This window comes from Pelodiscus sinensis, chromosome 11, assembly GCF_049634645.1.
Source record: "Pelodiscus sinensis isolate JC-2024 chromosome 11, ASM4963464v1, whole genome shotgun sequence".
Classification (NCBI taxonomy): Eukaryota; Metazoa; Chordata; order Testudines; family Trionychidae; genus Pelodiscus; species Pelodiscus sinensis.
In genome coordinates this window covers 38,580,368-38,594,964 of record NC_134721.1, presented here as the reverse complement: position 1 = coordinate 38,594,964, position 14,597 = coordinate 38,580,368, and the positions used below count along the sequence as shown (strand labels likewise).

The window sequence follows — 14,597 nt, the reverse complement described above, 5'->3', positions numbered from 1 at the left end:
TTATAAACAGCAGAAAAGTCCCTCAGGAGAAGTAAAGGGCCCCTTTGCATGAGAGGAATGGAAACCAGCTCATTCTCTTTTTAATTTTTGGCTCTACAATGCTAAAGCAGTACATAAAGGTAAACGCTGCTTTTCGTTACTGGAGTAAATTCAGAAACTCTGAATATACTCTTTTAGAAGCACACTTCACATGGCTGCCTCCGACATTATTTTGATTCCATTACATTTTTATTTGTATCAGTCATATCCTTCAATTAAACTCCAAATGATATTCTGATTGCTATTGTGTCCCTGCTCAAACTGCTTCCATGAGTGACAAATAAGATTCAACATGCTCTTCCAAAACTGAAGAAGGCTGAGTTAAGGCCAGTCAAATGTAGTCTTTACCTGTAGTGACCAATAAATCAATATTCCAGCATCTAAAACCAACTATTTCATCCTTCTGCAGGTCAACAGCAGCTCTAAGGCTCCAGCTCAGGTAAATATTTAAGCTTATACCCACCCAATCAACACTGTGCTTAAGTCCCATTGATGTAAATGAGATTGAAGTATGTGGTTACAGTCTTTGAGCAGGGATGGATTGCCTAACTGAATCCTTTAAAATGACATGGAAGGAAAATGAGGAAAGGACCTGTATGCAAGCTATCTACCAAGTAGAGAATCACAGTCTTTTGCCTATGTCTTTTCAACCAGTTTTATTTAGTCTTTTATAACTAGGGATTCTTTCTATCCATAATTTATAGAACTGCTTATTTGTCCTTGGTGCTATATTTAATGTTGTACAAAGATAAACAATAGTTAATAGAAAAGGTATGAAATCAGAATGGCTACTTTAATTGCATTACCATGTTGTTAATTCAACATGAATTGTGTTCAACAATATCAGTATGAAAGTCTCTATTTGAGGACTTCGGATCAAATTGTTTATGTGCAAACGAGCTGCTTGTTTTACATGAGGACCCCGATCAATAGAGATAAATGGATCTGAATCAAAGGAAGCAAATGCCTCAATAAGACATTTCCATTTCCTGGTGTCACCTTCTTGAACAAGTCATTTTAGCATGTTCCTCTCTTCAAAATATTGATGTTTATTCTGGAACTGTACTGAATGCTTAATTCCAAACAGTGGAAGTTTGCCATTTGAAGTTTGTAGTGCTTCTGTATAATTTCCACTATAATTTGTCCATAGGATTAGTAAATCAAGCAATGTCTGTTGTGTTCTTTCTATATCTAAATAGATATCCAGAAATTCAGTGCAGCCATTTGTGGGTGAATTTTCCATTTTCAAAGTAGGTTCATTGAGTTTGTTTATATGACTTTTTCCCTCCTAATTCCCTGATTGGCTGAACACATCTGTACATGCACAGTGCATAAGTGAGATTATTGTCTTTCCTGCTTCTTTTTGGACTTTAAATACTTTTCTATGTGTCCTTTGAAAGATCTTCCTCATCTCCCTTCCACCTTTTCATGGGGATTCCACAGGATGGTATCTTTGGTCCCCTTCTCCTCTGCTGCTCTACCTTATCTCTGGGTAATCTCATCTGCAAACACAAATTCAGCTACCTATGTGGACTGTTCTCTTCTTTCCAAACCAGAATCTTGACCTGTCTATGACATTTCCTTGTGGGTGTCTAACCATCACTTCAAATCCATCTGGTTACTTTTCCCCTAAACTTTCTCACATCCTTACTCAGTGTTTCCCTGTTCCCTTACACCCAGGCTACGTCTAAATGTTTTGCTTGCTTTTTGCACAAGCTCTAAGATATGTCCCTTGATACTCCTTGAGGCAGCTAAAACTGCCTTCCAGGCTCCCATCATACCAGGACTTGATTACTCCAAAATCCATTTTTCCTACTAGCCCATGAGCGATAGCAGGCAGCAGCAAGAGGATAATGATCACATGTGATCACCTGTTCTTAATAGTCATGACAAGGCAGTAGGCAATGGGAAATTGTAATTGAAGTCACAACACGAGTTTTCACTGCTTAAGGACAATCTTTATTTGAGGTCACTCATTGGGACAGTAAGCACCAAGCTTTACCATTATGAATGCTGCTGTCTATGCACCCCCATATGCACTTTGACACTGCTGGGCCTTTATACTCCTGTCCAGCTCAAGTCAGAAGAAGAGGGGGCTACATGCTACCACCTCCACTGGCCTCAGCTGAACACCAGATTTGACTTTCTGGCTCCTGCCTAATATGTCTTTTTCCTTCCTTATTTTATTTCTCCTATTTTTAAAATCTTTCTCTCTTTTGCTTCCTGACCAAGCTATCCACGACAACCTGACTAGCACAGCTACGAGCCTCTGACCAGCAGGGCAAGGCAAGACATGTGCCTTCAGTCTGACATGGGGGTGCATTTGCCAAGTCAGAGAGGATACATTTACACAGTGATTAAATGCCTATGGCTGGCCCAGGTCAGCTGACTCAGGCTTTCAGGGCTTGAGCTGCAAAGCTGTAAAACTGCTGTGTAGATGTTAATGCTCTGGCTGGAGCCCAGGCTCTGGGTCAAGACTCCAGCTTCAGCCCATATGTCTGTAGCATGGGTCTTTAATTCCAGTGTCAATGTCCACAGAGTGACTGATGAGAGTGCTCCGTGTCTGTGTTTCGCCACATGGCTGCAAGAGATAACAAATGCCAGAGACAGACACTGGATCATTGTTGTTGCTGTTCTTTTCTCTGGTCTGAGTTTATCTTTTCATCTTTCAAGAAACAGCCCTGGACTTCAGAAACAACCGGAGTTGAAGATCACTGAATCATACCTTTCCCTTTCCTTTCCCTTTCCCTTTCCCTTTCCCTTTCCCTTTCCCTTTCCCTTTCTAAAAGGTTGTGTCCAGCAGGGATTTCCCTTGTAATAGACTCCAAAAAGAGAGAATGGTGATTTGATAACATGGAAGATGTAGTTCTCCAAGTTTTATATCCGTTAACTGTTTTTTCCTTTGGGTTTTTTTTTCTTTAATGCAAGATTGGAATGATTTTAATAATGCTTGTTAAAGTTGGTGTGATCCATCAGTGACATGATACAAAGCCCGACACTACAGTTCAGGGCAGTGGAACTGGAAGGCACAGAGACGGATGATTCACATGCATCATTCCCAGTAAGCTGTGTACACTGATTGAGTGCGTGTGTGGGGGGGGGGAGGGGGAGGCGCGGCAGATTGCGTGGAGGTGAGAGCAGAATCCACAGGGGCTGGAGCAGCCACTGTGCAATCCAGGATTAAGCCAGGGAGCAAATAGAAAGTTTCCCTTCTCACCCTGGTCTACGGTGAGGATAGAGACTCCCAATGCTCAAGCCCCACTTTCTCAACCATAAGATAATATTTTCCCCAATACATGAGATATTCTTGAACTGGCAAGTTAGATCTCTGCCAACTTTTAGTTTCCTAATTAAGTGTACTTTAATAATAATACAATATTCATAAATATTTATATTGTCTTAGTAGTGTCATCAAAAAGAAGGATGACAGCTCAGCAGCTCTTGCTTAAGTAATTTGCGCCACTGAAGGCACGTTACTTTGACTCAGCATTGCATCAACGCATTGGTAGGCACAATGTCAAAAGCAGAGAGCCACCAATAGCCTCAATAGCTGTAATATAGCTTCAGAAAAATCAGTCTGAAGTAATTCTTGAAAATCTATTTTCTAATTCTGCCTGTATAGGTTTCTTCATGTATTTCTAAAGGAACTGGGAAACTATTAATGGTTTTTACCAAACACTGAAAATTAACACTCCAGTAAGATAATTAGTGATTACGCTATATAATTAATTTTATAAATAAATTCAATGTATTTTGAGTAAAAGGATTCAGTTTCACAAATTAAATATATTACAATCATCTCATTTTCACTTCCATGAAAAGGATTGGTTTTAGCAGCCAGATGTTGATCTCATTTACTCTGGTGTAACTCCAATGATTTTAAAAGAGTTGCTCCAGATTTACATCGGAATCAGGCCCTATGTATATTGTGTCAGTTGATTGGCTTTGAAATGCTCTGTAGCTAAGTTTTCTGTGAAAAATACCCTTGCCTTTTCTGACACATCCAGGCTATAATCTGTCAGAAACACAACATTTGTTTGTTAGAAACACCTGAAGTATTGCCGGCTTTAGAATGTACCATTGAAACATTTAAAAATCACATATACAGGGCCAAATGTCAAAGTATCATTTAACCCTCTCAGAGTAAAGTTTAAAAGGCAGAGTGTTAGCAGGGAAACCCTGTGGTCTTAGCTGTATCATTATTAGGAAAGGAGGGTTTTTTCTTTAAGTTTCCTTACTTAACAAAAGAGTAAATTAAATCCCTTTGTAAGGCCTAAGGTTGAAAAACTCTTGGGTTTTACAGATACATAAGTTCCTAGTAAGTTAACAAAAAGCTTGGGTTTGTACTTTTGTAAGAAGATGCTTGCTTTTAATTATATGTTAAGGAGTAATTTATGTTTTTCCTCATGGGTTATTTAAAAGTCTCTCAGATCCAGAGACATATATATTGGATAGCACTGCAGACATGTCACTTGGGAGCTAAAAGTAGAGCCCCCTTTTGAATTGCAGAACAAGGAGTTTAAAAGTTACATTAAAAGCTGAAACAGCTGCTGTGTTATCTTCAGACCAAAATGTAAAAACCCCATCCTACTTGGTTTTCCATAATAAGATATGATTATTAATAATGTTTAACTACTAAGTAGACCCTCTGATAAGGGGAAGAGGAAGAAAGAAAAAAGCTTCATTTTGACTACTTTTTCATTTTGCTTGGTACTCTAATATCATGGTTGAGTGCAGTTTAAATACTGAGATAGAGTAGTGTAGAAGCTTTATTGTAGCTTCTATTTTATGTATGCTTGTTTAAAGGTCACTTGTTTAAGCACTGGGTAAGCAATAATGTAGAAGAGCTTTTGAGAGAGCAAAGAATGGTAAACAGGATAAAAAGCTTGTTTTGCAACTATAAATATACATAATATAAAATGCGGCTTTGTCATAGTAATAGCAAGTTATATTACATTGCCTGTACTATTCATTGGTATTCATTAAATAATTGAGGATACCATTAAGATTGCGTAGTTCAGCACTCAAGTAAAGAAATTATAAAATTAAAGTTACATATCTAATCTTAAATCTGCTTTTATATGTATGATTATAAATATAATTGTTTCATGTGCTACATGCCACACTCCTACCAATGGAGGTTGTAAAGTTTTTATGGTGGGCCTTGCCTGAACTGGCATGCACATTCAGGTCATTTTTCAGTATTCAGCTACTTAGCTATGCACGCTCGCACAGAGCAGTCTTCCTTGCCTTCATACAAATCTAGGGCCTGATTCAATGTCCAATGAAGTCAGCGGGAGCCCTTTAGTCCCAAAATGAAAACATCCTGGGGCGGGGGGAAGTATGACACATGCACAAAGGGCAGCTCAAGGGTTATAATCAAAATCCAGCTTCAGTAAACACTTAAGCTCTCCTCAGGGAGTGCTATTTCCTTGCCAAATATACATTTTCTAGTGGTGCTATACAGTGGCAAAAACAAACAAACAACCAAAAACAACCAAAACCCCCCACAAAATTTGGTTGTTTTTTCCCAACACGGAGGGTATTAATTTCACAAGTTGGCAAAACCAGGTTTCTTAAACTTACACAAGCATTTTCCTTTGGGCAGAGATGATCCTTGAAATGTGAATATTTTTGTAAACTAGTGTAACTGCAAACAGGTAATTAGAACTGAAATGCTTAGGTAACCTTAACCTAATGGTCATTCTTGTTCTAACACATATTAATCAAGTTAATTTCACAAAATTCTCACAGATTAATTTACTTCACTTCTAATGTTAAGCTCATTTTGAATAGACTCGTTGATGAAGAAGAAATATTTTTGTTGTGACATTTATGTAGAAGCTGGTTGAATTAATACAATGCTGTACTAAAGCTGTAAAACTTTAGTCAGAGACATTCTGTCCACAAAGAACTTTTTGATGGAACAGTAATCATCTTGATTTCACTCCTGAATGGATTATCTTTAGATGTAAAGACACAAGACTCTCATGATCTCTACTAGGGATGTATAATCCTTTTTAATTGGTTAAATACATTGTTTAACTAGTTAACTGACTTAAGGGCAGATGGACAGGTGGGCCATTCCAGCATAGCTGGGTAGGAGCAGGCCCCCCAATTCATTTGGGCATAAGTTTTCATGGGCTGGGGGCTTCATCAGATGCATGAAATGGATCTTCAGTTTGGCGGGGATATATATACACATGTAAAATGGGAGTGTGACAGTACTGTGTGGAGAACCAGTGCTAACAAGGCCAATTCAGTCAGGGTGGATGTGGCTTGCTCCCAACAGTTGATAAAAAGGTGAGAAAGGGGGGAATTATTGTTTGTAGTGAGCTAGCCACATCCAGTCTCTATTCAAACCCAGTCTGATAGTACATATGACCTGTACGGTGACTTTCAAATCTGTTACTAAATGTATGTCTAGACTGAAGAGTTTTTCCGGGATTCCAAAGGTATCCCAGAAAACCCCTGCCGCATCCTAGGAATGTGTCTGCTTTTCCAAAAAACATTTCAGAAAAGCAGACACGTTTTTTCGTCATCCCTGTAAACCTCAGTGTAGACGAGGAAGAAGGGATGTTCTGAAAGACGCTTTTTTTCCCGAAATTTGGCCCAGTGTAGATGGAAGAAAAGCAGAAAAAGATACGCAAACTGCAGTTCGTAATTGGCATATTTTTTTCTATAGAACTTTGTAGTCCAGACACGGCCTGAGTGTCTAGGGAGGCGGAAGTGCTCTCTTGACTGGTTTTTTGATGTCAGATTTGTGTTGATTTATTCTTTTGCACAGAGAGTATTTGCTTGGCAAATGGACATGGCAGAGGGGCATTGCTGACACATGATGGCATATATCATATTAGTAGATGTGCAGGTGAACACGGCCCTGATGGTATGGCTGATGTGCTTAGGTCCTGTGATGGTGTCGCTAGGGTAGTGTGGACAGAGTTAGCAACAAGGTTTACTGCAGGGATTGGTTCCTGGGTTAGAGTTTCTGTTGTGGGGTATGTGGTTGGTGAATAATTGTTTCAGGTTGGGGCAGCTATCTAAGTGAGGACTGGCCTGCCTCCCAAGGTCCATTAGAGTGAGGGATTATCATCTAGGATAAGTTGTAGATCCCTGATGATGTGCTGGAGAGGTTTTAGCTGGGAGAATGCCTAGTGGTGTTATAGGTAATGCCCAGTGGTGTTCTGTTGCTTTCTTTGGTGAGTCTGTCCTGTTAGTAGGTGGCTTCTAGGAACCTACCTGGCTCTGTTTCTTCGTTTCCCTAGACAGGTACTATAGTTTTAAGAATACTTGATAGAGCTCCTGTAGATGTCTCTCTCTTTCTGGGATTGGAGCAACTGCAGCTAGGGGTGGGATAGCTCAGTGGTTTGAGCATTGGCCTGCTAAATCCAGGGTTGTGAGTTCAGTCCTTGAGGGGGCCATTTAAAAATTTGGGGAAAATCTGTCAGGGATGGTACTTGGTCCTGTTGTGTGGGCAGAAGCCTGGATTCAATGACCTCTCAAGATCCTTTCCAGCTCTATGAGCTAGGTATATCTCCATATATATATATATATATATATATATAAGGGCTTGGCTGTAGATGGTGGATCAGGTGACATGTTCTGAATGAAGGCATATCATGGGTTGGGGTTTAGGAGTGCCCAGGAAGTGGCTCTCTTGTGTGTGGATTGATCCAAACTGAGGTTGATGGTGGAGTGGAATAAAGATATCAGTGTAATTCAAATAAAGGAAAGACCCTGGGGCTGTGTCTAGACTGGCTGCTTGAATTTCTGCAAAAGCACTGACGATCTCATGTAAGATTGTCAGTGCTTTTGCGGAAATACTATGCTACTCCCATTCGGGCAAAAGTCTTTTTCTGAAAAACTTTTGCGCAAAAGGGCCAGTGTAGACAGCAGAGATTTGATTTCCGCAAAAAAGCCCCGATCGCGAAAATGGCAATCGGGGCTTTTTTGCAGAAAAGCGTGACTTGATTGGCAACAGACGCTTTTCCGCAAAAAGTGCTTTTGAGGAAAAGCGTCCTGCCAATCTAGACGCGCTTTTCCGAAAATGCTTTTAACAGAAAACTTTTCCGTTAAAAGCATTTCCGGAAAATCATGCCAGTGTAGACGTAGCCTGGGTGATGAGAATTGAGGAAGCATTGTTCTAAGCAGTCATAAAAATGTTGAATAGTGATAGAAATGTAGCCGTGTTAGTCTGGTGTAGTTGAAACAAAATACAGGACTATGTAGCACTTTAAAGACTAACAAGATGGTTTATTATCTGAGGAAGTGGGTCTGGCCCACGATAGCTCATCATCTAATAAACCATCTTGTTAGTCTTTAAAGTGCTACACAGTCCTGTATTTTATAAAAATGTTGGTATGTTGTAGGGCCATGCGGGATGTGGGAACCCACAGAAGTGCTGCTAACTTGAAGGTATAAATTGTACCCACATTGAGGACAAAGTCACAAATCCTAGCCACCTGCTGTAGTGAATTAAGTAATTTCTCATTACCCTGGAAGTGGTCTGTGGTCTGAGTAGTAGAATACTTGGAAACAAGTGTTGTGGAGGCAGAGGGGGAGTGAGAAGGAAAATAGCACTTTGGAAAGTCCATGGCAGGAATAGGGTTCCCTTTTTATTTATCCAGAGCCATCTTTTGTTATTGAAAGGCAGCCTTTTAGATTCTTGATTGTCAGACATTTGCTGTAATTAAACTCTGAGAAGTTTAATTGTGCATTTTATATTTCACTGCAGCTCCTGGCTTTGTTGCATCCTAAAAAATCTGCTTATTTTTATTTATTTTTAAAGCCACAGGCAAGCTGTTACATGTATCTCTTTTTAGATATCCTAGAAGAGCAAATGGAGATCTGTGCATAATGTAAAAAGTGACAGAACTTTGTAGATATTATGAAAGTGTAGCTTATGGCACTAATATTCCCATTTAGTTATTGATATATTTTTGCTTTCTGACTGACAGAATGTTCTTTTAAAAAGGAAGTGGCTAGTTTATCTCAGGCTACACATAACCTCAGAGAACACACACCTGCACTTTCCTCTAGTACTTGAGCATGCTCAAGGAAAGCTAACCTTTAGAGGATAGGCTGTGGAAAGGATACCTCATACCTGATTTTATCATCACTGTAACAAGAAAAGGTCTGTTTCAGAGCTGGATAATATATATTCCAAATGAAAAAGGAACATTTCTCTCTTTTTTTGGTTTTGTGAAAATGTTGATGGGGTATGTGTACTAGTTTATGCCAAAGATGTGCTCACTGGGGATGGACTGGAAATTAATATATACGTAGTCCCCTCACTAAAGGTGCTTCTGCTTATTTTCTGGGAAGACCTTGTGTGCTGCAATCCAGCCTCACAGACTACAATTCCCATGAGCCCTTGAGAAAAATAGGAAGGAAGTGACTCTTGTGTGGGAGATCGGGGTCTCTCCACGTGCATGAGAAGAGAGGCGTAGCACTGTGGGACTCTGCCCTTGGACTTTGGAACAGAAGGGGAGCCAGGCTGCTGTGAAGGAGTTTGATCCAGTCCAGGGGCTGTTAGAGTGCAGCTTCAGACTAGGACTAGATGCCTTTGGAACTGGGATCTAGCAGGCTGCTTCTGATAGGCACAGCATGAGACTGTAAGTAACTGGGCATTTTTGGGAAAGTGCGGCCTGGCACAGAGCTACTGCCTAGATTGGACTCTCATATACACTGCCTACAGAGAATCTCCATTACAGCTGCAGTTCTTCGAGCACATCCACGCAAGCAAGAGTCTGGGACTCTGAGTCCAGGGGTGTGCACACTCTGGGGTGGGATCAATATTGGCAGTGCAAATGCCAGATCTATAAGTTCCAGTTATTGTTGTGCATTATGTTAATGTTATTCATTGTTAATCTGTTAAACCCTGATTATTTGTTAAGTAAAGATTGTTTATTTTAATGTAATCTATTAGATGTATATGATTTGTAGTTGTTGTTCTGGAATTAGATCCAGATTATTACTGGAATGAGTTTATTCCTGGAGGCTCTCAAGGCACACCAGTGAGTGTGTACAAGGCCAGCCAGGTGGAGGCACCACCATGGTATATTCTTTATGAGCAAGGGACTGCAGCAAGGGGGTGGGTAGGGTTTTCCCCAACTAAACAACATCACTACTGGAGTTCTCAGGATCTCCTTTTATGTTAAAACCATCAGGCACCCAGGCACACCCGTGAGTGTGACCTGCTCCCACAACCCGAGGAGGAAAAAGGAGGTTACATATATATGGTAGAAAAAAATTTTTTGGGGGGGAAGGCGGACAAAAATAGAAACATAATCCTTACAACTGTTTAGGACAATTAGCAAATCTTTTATCATTTTTTAAAAGAGAGAATCACAGGTGAGTCTAGGGGAATATGTGCAGCGCACGCTGGGAGACAGGAAAACTGGATTTCTGTTTCTAGCTTTCCTGGTTACTTTGTGGTTCTCTGTATTTTACAGCTCTAGGTCCCATTCCTATGTCTTGTGCTTGTGTTCATGTGTCTTCAATGTGTGGACTGTGCAGGGCCCTAGGCATGGGCAAGGAGAGAGGTTGCTCAGGATACCAACCAGTTTCCGGAGGCTGCCCACATGGCTCTACCATTCAGTCTTGTATATATATGGGAGGCAGGGGGTGAGCTTCGGTGACTGTGTGTGTGTATGTGTCCATCCATGCACCTGTGCATGTGCATGTGTACTGAAAATGTTCTTCACCCTGGGCACTAAAAACATGGCAAAATACCAACACAAAAGACTACATCTTCTGTGATTGGAAAGTGGTTGCATGTTTGGTGAGCCAACATAATTAACAGAAAAAAGTGGAATAATTGGGTAACTGTAATTATGACAATGCCAGTAATAAAATTAGAGAGAAGACGTGCAGAATGTAGAAGAGAAAAGGTGAGAAAACAAGCTCCAGTAAATGTATTCCTACACAGCATAGATTTCCTTTATGCTTAAGGTGCAGTAAGAATAAATATAGCAGTACCTGCCACTGAGGGTGTATATTCTTTCCTTTTCAGTACAACTCATTGGATTGACCTTGTTTTCTGAACAGGGAGATATTCATCCTATTTATCACACCAGTCTGCTGTGTGTATGTGTCTGCATTCTAAAAGGCACACATATTACCTGTTGAAGTGTTCTTGGAATTGCCTGCTTTTGAACAAATGGGGGAAATCGCTGATCAACTCATGTGAATGAGCTTTAGCTCCTTTTTTTTAAATCTCATGTTTGCAGAGAGCGTTTGTAGCGGTTAAACCTAAATCCCTAAGATCAAGGAAGCAAAGCTAAAAATGAGCAGATGCTCCTTCTGTTGCACTTAAGAATAGATATACAAAAATGCTGATAGTTGTCAGGCAGTTTTGCTTCTTTGGCCTGGTCTACAGTATGAGATTAGGTCGAACTTCACCACATAAGGTCAATTTTCTAAATAATAATTCCATACCACCAAGCCCATTCCACCAACTTTAAGGGCTATTAATGTCAATTTCTGTACTCCTGCTTTTCATGACAAGAACAGTAAATTTGGCTTTGCCCACAGTTGGGGAATTAGCCAGGAAACAAGGCTGAGTGGTGGGCAGTTAGGGTCTCTTGCTTGCAATCAGGGCAAAGGAGCAAACAGTTATGAGTCCAAATCCTATGTCAGGGCAGGCACCAAAGCATCAATGGCCGGGACCTCTATTCAGGGCTGAGCCGCAGTCAGTTCTGAGCCCAGGGCCCTCCATCAGAGCAGGTGGCTTGGGCCTGTTTTCAGGGCTGAGGGGCACAGATACAGTTAGTATCCCCAACCCCTGAGGCAGTGCAAGGCACGAATAAGTAAGGGTATGTCAACACTACCCCGCTAGTTCGAACTAGCGGGGTAATGTAGTCATACCGCACTTGCAAATGAAGCCCGGGATTTGAATTTCCCAGGCTTCATTTGCATAAGCGGGGCTCCGCCATTTTTAAATCCCCGCTCGTTCGAACCGTGTGCCGCGCGGCTACACGTGGCACGAACTAGGTAGTTCGAACTAGGCTTCCTAGTTCGAACTACCGTTACTCCTCGTGGAATGAGGACAGGGTCATGCTGACAGGGTCTTTGTCCACAATGCAGCCAGATGAGGATCAGCTGCCTCTAGGCCACTTCCTCCCCTCCCTTTGGGGGCTACATGGATCTGTAGGGGGTTTCTGGTTCTTCTGCATAGAGAGATAGAGGCAGTGCTGTAAAAGTTAATGTTCTTGGCTTCCGGGCAGCTGCATTGCTCCAATGTTTGCCATTGCTGAGAGGGGGGAGGAAGGGAGGTGAGAGAGGAGATGAGTGCATTATGGGACACTGATGACATGTGCCCAGAATGACCGCTGCATTTCCTTTGTCCCATCAGGCAGTGGGAGCCTAACTCAAAATTATTAGGGGTGACTGGGACTGTGGGATATCTACTCATAGTGCATTGCTGCCAAAGTCCCCCTACTGGGGATACGCTACGTTAAACTCTTGGGCACAGTGGGGACCATCAACTTTACAAAATTGGGTGCTAAAAATTGACCATAATAAATTTGACCTAATTTCATAGTGTATACAAGGGGGTTTTTAGTAGAAGGTGCACTAGTGGAGAACCAATTCCCAGGCATGGGATGATTGATGAAGGGCATGTACTGGCTGGAAGATAGTTTGCACTGCCCATCAGTTTTCTGTTTCTGAATTTCTGAATAGTTTGAGGTTGTTAAATTATTTTTGATGTTGTTGTTATTATAGACATAGCCTAGCAGTATAATGACTTTACAACAGGACATAGATTTCTGTTGGAAACATAAGCCTGGAAGAACCAAGTGTGGGCTAGCTGGCTCCAGTAGATTCACAGACTTAGCTGGAAGTGACTTAAGCCATGTCTGCATTTCCTGGAGACTGATGCTACTTTTGATTGACACAGTAGAGGTCTCGTTAAGACCCAATAAATTGATGGCAGAGTGCTCTCCAGTCAACTCCAGTACTCCACTGGAAAGTGAAAAGTAAAGCAAGTCCACAGGAGACACTCTCCCATTGACAGATGCAGCATGGCATAGGCACTGCATTAAGTTAATCTAAGCTACATCAACTCCATTTACGTTAGTCATACTGAGGGTGATATACTGCTGCAGAGAAGACAGGCCTAATGTGCTGGATGCTGTTTGTGAGCAGTCCAGGCTGGAGCCTTCAGCAGCAAAGCATTGTAAATGGCCTCCCAGGTTACATGGTGGGTGTGCCACCCACATATAGTCATTAGTCTGGATTGTACCTGTGTATATCAGAGGCACTAAGTGGCCAGTGTTTTTCTTCAAAAGTTTTTCTCCTCTTTAGGCGTGTCAATAGAGTGACCAGTTTTTTAGTTCAGCAGATTATCCAGCAACTCCTATTATTTTCAATGGGAGCTTGCTTGGTTGTTGAGCTGATAAAAATTTTTCAGCTCTGGTAAGGGTTGTTATAAAGAGGACAGAGACCAGTTGTTCTTCATGCCCTCTCTGGCTGCCTTCGCTTTCTGCTCTAATACTCTTGGCTTTGTCCTGCCATGCAGAAAGAAACAGATAATGTGATTTAATTAAGCCACAACTTTATTCACACACCTGAGAAATACCCAGCAATAAAGTGCTGCTCTTCAGTACCAGGCAGTAGGAGCTCTCTCTCCTTCCTGAACATCCTTAGGGAATGCCTTCCCCTAAGTCCAGTTCTAACTCCTGTTTATCAAGAAATTGTATCTCTATGGAACAAATACCTGCAGTGAATACCTGCTGCCTGCTAAACCACAAGAACATCACCTTACCTACTGTCGAGGGGGTGCCTGCCCCTCGGTAACCCAGACGTTCCCTATAGCTGGGTTACAGCCCCCTTTGGAAAGGGCTGCTCTTAGTTTCACACAGATGCCCCTCTTTTAGGGCATATACTGCCTTATAGGCCCAATTCCCCAAGGTCCAAGTCCTTCTATACAGGTATGGCCCTCTAGATCCAATCCCAAAGTACAAGTCCCTCTGTAGGGTTGTGGATGGCCTTCCGGCCTAGTTCCTTGGTGAGCTTTCCCCCCAAAATCTAGGGAGCATGGTTGTGTTGGGGTGGGGAGGTAGGGGGACCCGGGCCCTCCCACTCCACTGGGTCCCACCCAGGGCCCTGATGGCAGCGAAAGCTTTCGCTGTCTGCTTGGCGGGGATGCCTGCTGGAACACGCCGAGCTCCCGGAGGTCACTCCTCTGCCCTGGGCTCCTTCCTACCCCCTCCAACGTTGTACGCCGTCCTCTGCGTGCAGCTCCCCGGGTCAGTCCCAGTCCGACGATCTCCCCTCCCGATGCTGTCGCTGCGACTGCAGCTGAGGCTGCTTCTCCTGGGGTGGCTGCAGTGGCTGGTGCTGCTCCTGGGGCGGCTGGTGTTGCTCCTGGGACAGCTGCGGTAGTCGGTGCAGTGCAGGAACTCCTCCCTGAGTTCCTGCCCCTCCGGCTATCATCCCCTTGACTGACTGTCTCCCTGGGCTGTTATCCCCAGCTTCCCTCTTGAGCATGCCCAGCAGGGCCGTGTAGGTGGGGCCTGTTTGGCCAGCTGGACCAGGGGAGCTCCCGGGGCTTC

The 14,597-nt window shown here is 42.4% G+C and overlaps 1 protein-coding gene across 17 annotated transcripts in view; it reads left to right on the top strand.

Moving 5' to 3' along the window:
* The window catches only part of LOC102448489 (plasma membrane calcium-transporting ATPase 2), an 858,088-nt gene that overhangs the window by 199,817 nt on the left and 643,674 nt on the right, over positions 1-14,597 (top strand). For 14 of the 17 annotated variants that reach the window (XR_012906525.1, XR_012906526.1, XM_075939336.1 and 11 more), the window contains exon 2: positions 449-478. The exons of 2 other annotated variants lie outside the window; for them this stretch is intronic. The gene's annotated coding sequence lies outside the window, so the exon portion shown is untranslated. Of the gene's footprint in view, positions 1-448; positions 479-9,377; positions 9,654-14,597 lie in introns of those variants that run through there. One more of the 17 variants, XM_075939332.1, reaches the window with a different exon arrangement.